Raw genomic sequence first — 12,354 nt, forward strand, 5'->3', positions numbered from 1 at the left:
GAAGTCACCATCGGACGATCTACTAATCTACCGGCCCGCTATCCGGTTAGGTTAGGTTAGGTTAGGTTACTCTGCATAATCGCGAGTAAATAATAATGTTGCATTACGCACCATACGTAAATTGGCGTACGTTGGCGTACGCGCGAGAACGTGAGCCTTGTCGAGAGAACGTGGTCGACTGTATCAAAATAGCGCGCATCTGGAATGTCGTTAACATTTTTATCGCGTCTAATTAGATGGCTCACTTTTTGTCTTCTACACCTCGCATACCAGAGCATAGTAGCAGTGAGGCGTAAGTGGTCGAGAAATTAAGTCGAAGCGATAAAAGCAAACGAGGAGGGAAACTGAGCGATATCATTAACATAAAATCATAATTCCCATGACACTTCGTTAGCACAATTAATGAATTATTCTTGAATAAACCGCTAAGTTACCATAATAATGTTGCATCAAAAATGTCAACCGTCAGCTACATCTTAGTGATTGCGTAAACTACTCGGCAGTTTCGTTATGGGACAACGATAAAATACATTGAGAAAAATTGGAATACCATTTTCATCAAACTCATCGTGTGATAAGCCGGTTCTCAGGGTAGAAAAAAAATCAAGCAGAGTGGTATCGATGTACCGTACTTTAAAGAAACGGCAAGTAAGTACGCTTGAATGGACCGTGAGGCCCCGAAGGGGTTTCTAGACGTTGCTTTTAGCCTCTGATCCGTGACGAAATATTAATTGACATAAAAAGTAGTAGCTCTTGGCAGACCGCCCTGGCATCTTACGAAACGATTCACTGCTATACACGCACGCGGCTTTTCTACAGGCTCACGGTTATCGCCGTGCGAGTTAATACCGCTTGTGTGCGCAAGGAAAGAGAGCATTGTCATTATGACCGAGTCGTTATTAACGGCCGTTATAATTGATACGCTAGTTTCCAATGGATTTAGTGTAATTACATGAAAAAAGGGGTACGGCACAAATTGATCTCTTTATTCGATGTAATTGTGTGTGTATTAATCTGTGCCAATAATATACAAAGTCACGTCAATTTCAAACGTAAAACTTCCATTTTTTTCTTTGTATTCAACTGTTCAATTATAATTAAACCGTGAAAGAACTTTTTTCGTCTATATTACATTTTAAAAGAACAAGTTTTAAATAATTAGGTTTCAAAGAAATAATAAGGACATATAGAAGTTGAATTATAGAATTTTTTTCTAATTTTAATTTTTTTACTCTTCTCTTTATAATTTATAACTTTAGAAGTTATATTCTTACTCTCTAAATTTCTTGGAGTAAAATCTCACTCTAAGAGAGTGAAAATACAATCATTTTTGGAGAAGAGTGAAAATATTTCACTTCTCGAAAAAGAGTAACAATTTTCATTCTTTTTTAGTGAAATTTCACTCCATTGCATTGGAGTGAACTTAAAAAGAGTGAAAACTGTCACGCCTTTTCAAGAAGTAAAATATTTATTTTCACTCTTCTCCAAAAATGATTGTATTTTCACTCTGTTGGAGTGAGATTTCACTCCAAGAAATTTAGAAAGTAGTATATCATGTGTACGTACATTCACATTACACTCACAATATATGTATATTCTCAGAAGACATAACGCGACAAATTAATAAATGTACATTAGCTGACGGATCTTTCTAACATCTCGATCGATATTTTCATTAAAGTCACCGCTATCAAAGAATTTTTATTACCTTTCTTCCTCTATTACGCATACCTTTTTACGGCGGAATATTACATAGGTACTGTCGATTTACGAGGAGTTCTTGGCGGCCGTAAAAACGGTTCGTGAATTTGTGAAAGCACAAAGAAGATGCCATATAATTTTACAGCCACCGGCGCCCTCGTTTTCCATGCTATCGTCGCACTCATATCACGTGTATATTATGGACCTTCTATAGAGCGAGTTGAAAGAAATACCGGCCGGTATAAGCGGATCAAGCGATGAGAATTTACATCTCCGAGCATAGGCGAAGCGACGTGTGCTAAACGAATCAATGCTCGATTTTGCTTACATTTTTTTACAAATCATTATTGCTGTTAGATTTAATAATGTAACAACAGTTCTCTAAATTTTCTTTAAATGTTTGGACATGTTACATGTTACCAGACACACTGAAAAAAAGATTAACTGCTGCAGCAAATTAGATGGTAAAATATGGCATAGCATTTTTAATTGGCTGCAGCAGCCAATCTTTTTTTTCGGTGCAGTACTATATAATACCGTCATATCTTCCTTATTCTTCTTCGCGATATCTTAGTTTTGACTCAAAAAATCATCTTTGCATTGCGAATAAAATTTAAGTGAGTGCATGTTGAAGAATTTTCTTGAATTTAAACATTATAAACCATCACATTATTGTAATAGTTGTCTTTAGAGTGATTAAATATTTATCGCTCTTCTCGTACATAATTCTCATTTTTGGTGAATCGATGTGAATATTTTTTCATTTCTTAAAATCCACACAATATCTTAATCCGGTTACTCGGACGGATAAGCCTTTTGGCCTCCCACGAATGTCAAGATGTGATAGGTAAAAGAATGGCAGGTTCGAATGAGAGAGAGACTCCTTGAAAAACTTTCGCTGACTCGCAAACGTGAAGATGCGCTCTTGTATAACCGTTATATTGTATCTTTGAATTAACGTTAAATAAAGTGTATGCGATATTTCATTGCCTTCATACGGGCCCCAGCTTTCAGATTAAATCCTGAATATGGAATTACCCGCGACAACCTAATCTTGAAATACGATAACTCGTTGCGATATATCGAACGCAACGGTAAATCATGCCAAACAATTTGTTAAGCGCGGTTTCACGTAATATACGTTTCCGCAATGTATTCGCACGCACGTCAATTCGCATTCAAGTAACGTAATGTGTGTGGACGATTATTAGTGACACCTAAATACAAACAAGGTACGATTCACGCTGTTGAGTAACATTACACAAATGTGGACGTTTCGATCGACTAGCGTAATCTTGATCGTAGATCGAAATGTCTCGGTCGATTTCTAAGAGGGATTTTCTAAGAGAAGAAAATGACCGTTCCGCTCGAGGTCAACAGGTGTTCGTTTTATTCTTAGACGAATAGCGTAGCGTAACACGTATCTCAAAGATTTTATTGGACATATGTATAGGTATATTGTTACAGAATTTGCAGAATGTGCTATCGTTTACGTATCGGGTTTCCCTTGCGAATTAAACGAATTCAGGGGGATTAACGTGACTGAAAAGCGACGGACCAGCGCTGCAGCGCATCGAAAAAGTATATGAAGAAGCACGGTGGAGGATTCAACGTCGGATTATTAATACCAGCTTTGGAGGCTCTTGAAGAGAGTCGAGGTGGCGAAGCGTGCTTGGGGAGGTCTGCGACGATTAACTCGGCTCGACGGGGCTGGGTGGATCTGTGGGGGAGGGGGTCGAAAGACCCGTATGAAGGCCCACGTTTCTCGCGAAGTGGTAGAGGTGAGATAAATCCTAAACGCAATTTTTAACTCTTAATATTATAACAGCCAGAATTCTCCCTTTTTCTTTTCTTTGCTGCACAGTCACTTTATTAAACTCTACCAAAATTCTTTTATTTCTTGATGATTCTCTCATGTCTTAAAATCTTTCTTTTTGAATTTTATTGCTTTTGACATAAATATAAAAAAGTATAAGAAAATATTAATTGTATAATATATGCAGTAACAATTGCTTACAATTTATGATAATTACGTTGTAAGGGAAGAAATTGTCATGCAAATAAAAGGAATTTCATAATGAGCATCGCACTTACATGTGAAAACATATTAATCTACGAAGAGAATGCGATGAGACGTGACTTCCATGGAATCAAGATGTACGAGACGCGATACCAAAAATGTTAATTAGTTAATTAAAACGTTGGCGTGCGTTTCCACTTTAGGATATATTTAGATAAGAGCCGCATGTCTTCTATGGCATGTGCTTTTTGAGGGAGAACCGAACCTGATTATACTCTGTTGCCTCTCTCCTTCCTTTCACAGTTCAGGAGGAAGATAAGTCCAAAATGGGCTGAGTGGTTCTCCCGACGTTGCATGTTTTAAAACAGCTAGTACCAATGATTCGATCATTCTATTATAGCTTTATAGATATTTTATATCTTTATACAGTATGTAATATTTTTCATTTACGTTTAGAAAGTATTATCTTTTAAATCACTATTTAATATTTATACACGATTCACATCATATTTGCAATTTTAATTCACATCATATTTGCAGAGAAAAGATTGAAGATGGAACAAATTTTAAAAATAAAGATAAATTTCCATATAATATATGTTAGTATATAAAAAATATATAAAAATATAGGAATATGAGAAACATTTTATATGCATTACATAAAACAGCATCACATATTTGATTTATATTTAAATATATTGTAGAATTCGCCAAAAGTTGTCATTTAATTATCATTTAATAGCTACGTGACATTGCGGTTCTCAATTAATATTGAAACGATTTCAAAAAAAGAAATAGTACAGCTTGTATTCTGTATTAGAACGGACACCGGGGATAAATATACATATATCGAGTCGAGTTGTGCTAAGAAATAGTTTCTCTACTTTCATTGCGCAGACAATATTATTACTCTATTATGTTATGTGTTCCGATTACGTAAGCTGGCACAATTTACATTATTCACCGTGGCCAGACACTTAATGAAAATCGCGCCGAGAAACTGGTACGCGATTATAATCTTGACATTGATCGCAGATAACGCCCAACACAAGTCTCTATCATCGATCATTAGTTTCTACCGAACGTCTACCTAGATTCTGAGGAAGTCTTAAGAACATTCCGAACAGTGAAAACCGACATCACCGTAGCGTATGAAAGACCGGCTCGTTTATTCATCTATAATATAATGTGGAATGACGTATGGAATAGAATTGTATGGAAGGAGAAGTCGTCAGAGCTTTGAGAGAGAATTTATAATCCCTTACTTTTTCGGCAGCACGTATGATTAATTTGCACGTGACACAAAAATAATAAGTTGTTTCAACACGAAATATTTTTAAATTCCCTGATTTTAAATACTACAAATTAATTAATATGAAATATTTATTTTCTTTTATCACACATATGTAAAACATAAATAACTCTTTTATAATCTTCTTAACCGATCCTGTGTTATAATAAAATAAAATATCACATATAAAACATGTAAAAATAGCCTTACATTAAAAAAATTGTTGCTTATTAGCCGAGCTTATTAGCCGAGGCTATTTACGCGAGCTTCTCATCGATCTCTCGAGAGGAATAAAGATCAGATTTGCGTGGGCCAATGCACTGTGTGGCATCAAAGCGATTACTCGTCGATTCCATCGTGCACGGACCGGAATCTTCATCGGTCATCGGCGATCCGGATGCCAGTCACGTGGCGGCGTTTTGCGTGAGTACCTCCATAAGAACCTCGCGAGAGAGGTCGATTGAAGGATGGAGGATCCGGCAGAGGAATCGAGAGAGATCAAAAGATGGCAGGAGATATACGGAGAAGACGAAGCGGACCGTACTAATCCTGACGACCATGACATCGTCCGTGTCTATGCAAACATCGTGATATCGTTGACAATGCGACAGCAATCTATTCTGCTTTTTTAATCGTACTTATTAACTTTTAGAGGCACAACATCTTAACGATTCCATCGATAACTTTGTCTTCGATAATAATTTTTTTTATATTATGACAAATTTCTAACGTCCTGAAGTACGTCCTGTGAAGAGTACAGGTTTCTTAGTGTACAATCATTGCCTCGATTCATTTTGTTTGTCTTCCCCCGTTTCAAGCGCAAACGGAAATCTTCTCTCAAGATGCGTCTCGACTTAAGTCGAATCACGTTTACGACTACTTTTTAATCTCATTATTATATCACGGTAGCGTCGTTTGTAACATATTAAATAATAATTTAAAAGCTAATACATTTTGAAGTAGTAAAAAATGTTACAGCTATGTCGTCTATAAAATATTTATGAATTTAAGTTAATACGATCGAATCATTAGTACTGACATTAAGATTTCGACGCGTTACACCTTCGATTCACTATTTTTTCTTTCAATTTGCTTCTTCATCCTTTGTTATCCTTGCGAGGTAATTCAATCACACTAAAATACATACACAAAACTCGCATTCTCATTCACGCTTACAACACAGCAATACACTCGCGCCGATGAGACCACTTGAGAGACGCAATGATTTTGCGTGGCCACTTTTAAAAGCTGGTACGCAGAAATTAACTACGTTGTTGCGCACGAGTGACTCGAGACGAGAAAAGAGGATCGAGAGAGAGAGAGAGAGAGAGAGAGAAGGAAGCTGGTCGCCGCAAGAAATTCCTGCGATTTAATGGGATTCTTTGATTACTACTTGATGCCGATCGCCATTCAGCTGAGTCGATCCATACACCGCTCACGTATACCGGAGGTATTCGTAAGAATCGCGGCTTCAGTCTGCACCGCACGATTTCGGCGTGTGCAGATTTTCTTCTTGCGAACCAGAGAATGAAAGAGGGAAGTGACGTTTTTGTGAGATACCGGCGATCGTTGACTTAACACTGATTATTAATAGAACGCCCGGATGTTTCCCACGAATGAATCGTACTTTTATCTTTGTCTACTATTACTAGAGGATCTCGAGACACACGCGCGGATCATGCACGTATCAAATAGCTTAGATAGCTAACAGCTCGTGAAATATTCTTAAGCGAATAAATACATTAAATGATAATGGAAGAATATACTAATGCAGGATATTCGGCATACAGTATATGCGCAGTTGTGGTAACCATGATCGTGCTGCTTTGCCGTTATGTAATGCGTATTACATCGGATTACCACGATCGTTTGCATCGTGATTGCAAATTCAGTTTCAAAATTTTGAACGGTATAATAGTCACGTCATGAAATTGCGACGATGACAAACGTGCAGCAGCTGCGTTTAATACGTAGCTGAATGCTAGATACTTCCGCGTGCGAAAAGAATTAAGTGTGCATCTACGAGAATTCTTTTCGTAGTCGAGAAATTTTATAATGCTGATGTTTCACAAAAGTTGAACAACGGCCAACTCATGTGTTCTCAATGAACATAACACCAAGAAGCGTGCGATCTCGAATCGAATTTCGTGGCGTTACGAGAAATTGCTTGCCGCGATGAGTTTCGCCTGTTTTTACGCGATGAATAAAACAGTTTGATCTACATTAATTAAGGCACCTGCTTTGTGATATGCATCAGCTGCGTTCAAGAACCGCGTATTCTCTTACATAAGTTCGATCCGGTGATTCGCCCAAGAATATCGCATAATTTTTCGGCACGAACATCTCCCGATCTTCCAATCGGCTTCGAAAAACGTAATTCACGGAATCTGCTTCTCTTGTTTTGCTCTTTCGCAACGCACAGGACTGCGCTTCGTTAACGCCGAAACTGCACGAAAAGGACGAGATCGTTAATAAGCAATCGCGCCGTCTAGCTCTCGAAGTTTTCACTGGAGAGAAGAAACGGAGAGTGGCCTGAACGCTCAATTTCCTGAGCGGATAACGATCGGGCCCGGTACGAGGGAGTCTAAGAACTCTGTCCGTAATTGACAGGTGACTCCTTCCATCGTCGATAGTACAGGTTAGCCCTTAAACCTGGAAACCTTTAGTCAATTCAGTCCCTAATAACTGTGGGAGCCTCTACTTCCACCAATCGTGTCCTCTTTCTCTTTTTCCTCTCACTTTTTTTTCGAGAGGGAGGGCCCTCTCACTTTCGTTTGAGCTCTCCATTCTTCCTCTGTTTTCTGATCTATCTTCGTTTTCGTTCTCCCAATTATCTCGTTTCTCTTCCTCGTTAACGCCCTTCAATAGGTTAGTTCTTATGATTACTAAACGGATTTCGATAAGTTTTCATTAGCGACAGGTAGAAAAGACACCTGTCGATCCCTACCTTAACACAACCAAAGATAGTCTCCTGTGTAGAGGAAAGGATAGCGGCTCGCCTTGTTAAAAGCCACCTTGCTCGCTTCCAATATATCACCGCAGTAACGTGTACATATCTAACACGACGAAAGGATCCTCCAGAAAATCAGCATTTTTCGAAATTAATGGGATTTTAACTGAGTCAGAATAGAACGTCACTGTCGACAACCTTATCTGCGATCGATCTATAGTTAACGAAATTGTTCTTCTAGATGTTAATGTAACTTATGAAGCAGAACATAAAACTTTTCACTGAGTCGAACGTATTCTCTGTAATTATCTCTAAAACCGTCTAGTTTTTCTAAAATCAGTATTAATGTGTAGTTTTAAAATATTCTCTCTCTTTATATTATACGATATATTATTGCAGTTAAAATTACTTATTCAAAATTTACAAATTTTACCATTCGACATGGGTGATTTTCGAAATTTCATTTTAAGGATCAATTTGCGATAAAAAAAAAGTCGTATGATAAACAGCTGCAAGGACACAGATGCTGTTCATTCTAACGATCGTCTTCGAAAGCCGCCAGGGGAGCATGGCCATTGCCGGACGAACAACCGTTCCCATCGGGTAGATTAGATAGGTCTTTACTCGAATTTTTACTTCGATCCCCATACGATTGTTTAATTTAACGAGCACAATATGCATATCGAGAATGGGACTCGTGGGGAGAGGTCTGTTGGCGGTCCAGTGGCGTCGTGGTGCGCCATGTGCGCACACGAGACCCTTTATTCTTATCTCAAGCTTTTTTTTAACATTAATTAACTCAGCCAGGACTTATCGTGTGGGCTTCACTGACCGAACCTTAAACCAGCCAGAGGCACACCAACGCACACACGTATGCCGTGTAAAATCTCGTGCCACGCGGCTTCATCGTGTGCGTGCTGTGACTCGCCAGTGCAGAAAATTGAACGATCACCCTCTGCGCGCTTCGTTCGTCTCATCGGCGTCATTCGATTATTACACGCCCAAATATCTGTGCCCGCCTCCTCTTAAGACTGCAATAAAAAGCAGCGATTTGCGATGCGCCCTCCAAGGGGCGGTGAGACTTACTTTCCACTTTCGCGATCCTGTTCCGACGCCAAAAACTCTCATGGGACCGTAATTATAATTTTTTCTGGGACCCACCAACTCAAAAACCGGATCGTAGACGAATATTAATTATCTCGCTAATAACATTTTACCTCGTTACGATCGGAGCGCGTGGATGATAATAAAAATAACTGTTGTAATGACTGAACTTACATAATCTTATCTAGGCACGATCGCGAATAGAGTTGTGGCTAATTGACGAAGTGTATACAACTTGTAACGGGAAAAAGTTGATTTCTCGCATATGGTTTCTCGATAACATCATATTTTTCAATTCAGTTGATTGACAACTCACATCCGTTTGTAAATGGAATATGCATCGATTTTTCTCGCTTTACTCGCTCGGTCGATATGCCGGCGAAATGATGCGTTTAGCCACAACGATAAATCTCTTTTATCCCTCTATCCGTCTATATATCTTCGTCTTCGTACCGGCCGTTCGTCTAATCGTTATTGACAGCGTCACTGAATTAACGGTACGCCGCATCCTTACACTTTTCCGTCGTGGTTGCCAATACATCTTCTGAAAGAACGAATTAGAGGTACTGAATCGTACATCATAAGATACATACGTCAAGCATCAATTAAGTACATACTCATGCGATGAGATACTTCGAGAAATATTAGAACGTGTAGTACATTGACTCTCAAAGAATTACAAGAAAATAAAATTATTTAGATAAACATTCAGATAATTATTTATAATATTACGACATACGGTATAATATGTAAAAATAGAAACAGAAAAAGTTAATTTTGTATTTTGAAGCTGCACTTATTTAGACAATACCCATCTCAATATTTAACGCATATTAGTAACTAAGTATTTATTGATATTTATAGAAATGGAATTTATATAAACAGCTTTGGATAAATTACAGAATGATATTTCTGTTTAGCCAAATAATGTACATCTTATAAATTAGGAAATTTATAATATTACTGATTTTTCAATAATTGTATTGCTACAAGATCGTAGAGATAAAAAATATTCAGTTGCGTTATTTTTTAAATACTTTTACTTTTATTCAGTGAATATTATCCAAGTGCTTTATCGCAAATACCACGCAATTATTTAATAAGGTTCGAATAATGAGCAGAGAAAGTTTTACTTTATTTACGTGCTCGTCGAAGCGTCGCTAATTACGAGCGTTCGTTGTAAAATTTGCATATCATCGATTCGCTGATTCGTTTCGTCCGGTAAGAATCCGTATAATTTCGCACACGAAGAAAAGGAACTACTAGCTATTCCAGGCTCATGGCTATGTAACGGGCATACTTGCTTTCAGCAACAATTAGCGAGACGTCAAAAGGACACCTGACGGGTATTCGTGGGATAACGGAACCGGAGAAACCGAGCTATCCTGAAGTTCATGACACGCCTGCGAATCTGTCCAGCATATATCTAAGCATTATGAAATTCTAGTGAAATCTTAAAGCAACATTAAATTTTTTATCGGTATATCTTACAGACGATTGTTACAACTGATCGAATGAAATCTCTATTAAAATTTTATAAACATATTCTTCATGAATATAGTGTGAACAATAATATGAGAAATATCGTAATTTCATTTACGGTATTTCTGAAAGACGAGAGATAAAAATGTGTTGTAAAATGTATTTATTGAACATAACGTAATATTTCATGTGCACATGAATCGAGGTGAAAAGAAAAAAATTATTAAATATTTATTACAAGTAATTACTCAAATTGGGATGTTTAGATTAGTTTTACAAGAAAGAAAGTAAGAGTACATAAGAAGCTCGCGTCCTCGAAACAGGCTGCGGATGCAGCCGAGTTCGAAGCAACGTACGGCTGCGGTCCATGTGGAATCTGGTATCTATAGTCGGACGAATGCCTGAAGAAAGATCATTAAAATCCTTCTGCGTGTGTGTACACTCCGCGCGGTTTGCGCCCCGTCGCGTATCCATTACATCTCCCACTTTTGCGAAAGCCCTTCAGAAACTTAAACGTAAATTCATGAATAATGAAAATAGAAGGCAGGGAGAATAACGTGTCTAGAATTCTGTCGATGACAAGCGCGAGAAAATTATATAGAATTCGTTGCAAAAATACTTTTTCAAAGTACCTATCGTGTACACATAAATACCAAAATGATAATATACATAGTATTCATTTATTTAACGGACGATCCTGATAAATTGCACAGCTCGAGAAAAAAATCCGGCGAAATCTGATAAAAAGGAAAGCGGCCAAGCAAAGGTAACTTTATGATTCTTTCATTTTTGCCACGTTGATATCTCTGCAACATCAAAATATTCACGATCACCGAACCGGCCCACATAATCCACCATCCCGTGTCATTTGAGTCAAGATGTTAAAAATCTCCGCAGTATTCGGTTAATTCGGAACGATCTCGCGGAGAACGAGACCAGGGACAAGGAAGCCGCTGAATGCGTGTGAATACGAGTAGGCAATTTCTTAACGGACGGTTGGGATGGCGAAAGGTGAAGACGTGCGAGAATTGCGAAGTGTGAGGACCGCTATAACCCTTATTATAAGCCTTTGCTTTTCTTCCGTTCATCGATTCATACGTATTGCGTACAGAAAATCCACAAGTTTTCTCATCTGAATACCATAATCTCTCAATTCTTTCTTTTCTTGTTTTCTTTAAAACCTGAGCCGCAGGCTTTTAAGAAAACAGGAAAAGAAGAAAGGATGAGCTATCCAGCAAATTCGAAACGATCTCACGACACGGAGAAGACATGGAAGAGACGAGGAGGATGAGCACGGCAGCAACGGCAGCATATCAGGCAGCACAGGTGGAATCTCGTATCTGGCTCTCAGAGAGCTCGACAGCTGGAGGGGGAGGATGGGGAAGTGAGGAAGAGGAGTATACGAAGGGTCGTGTGAGGAGAGGGAATCGCACCTAAACACCCTTGCGTGAACGCTCACTCACTCGTGCGTTTTCCTCATCTACCGAGAGAACGCGTGTGCGTTTCACCTCGTCTTTGCTCCCTTGCGGGAGACTCCCCATGATTCTCGCGTTCCTCCCGCTCCTCTTGCGCCTCTGTAATAATGTGCTCACATATTGGAGTACCTGAGAGAAGCACTGAAGGGAAGACGAGAGGAACAGCGCTGAGTATGACGGAGGGAGTCCGGTGAACCTCGAGGTGGATCATACCCCGTGTACGTATAAGCTCAATTCGTAGATGTGTGTGTGTGTGTGTGTGTGTGTGTGTGTGTGTGTGTGTGTGTGTGTGTGTGTGTGTGTGTGAACATGCCTACATGCCCACGGCGGT

This window comes from Mycetomoellerius zeteki, unplaced genomic scaffold, assembly GCF_001594055.1.
Source record: "Mycetomoellerius zeteki isolate Tzet28-1 unplaced genomic scaffold, Tzet1.0 scaffold146, whole genome shotgun sequence".
In the NCBI taxonomy this organism is placed as follows: domain Eukaryota; kingdom Metazoa; phylum Arthropoda; class Insecta; order Hymenoptera; family Formicidae; genus Mycetomoellerius; species Mycetomoellerius zeteki.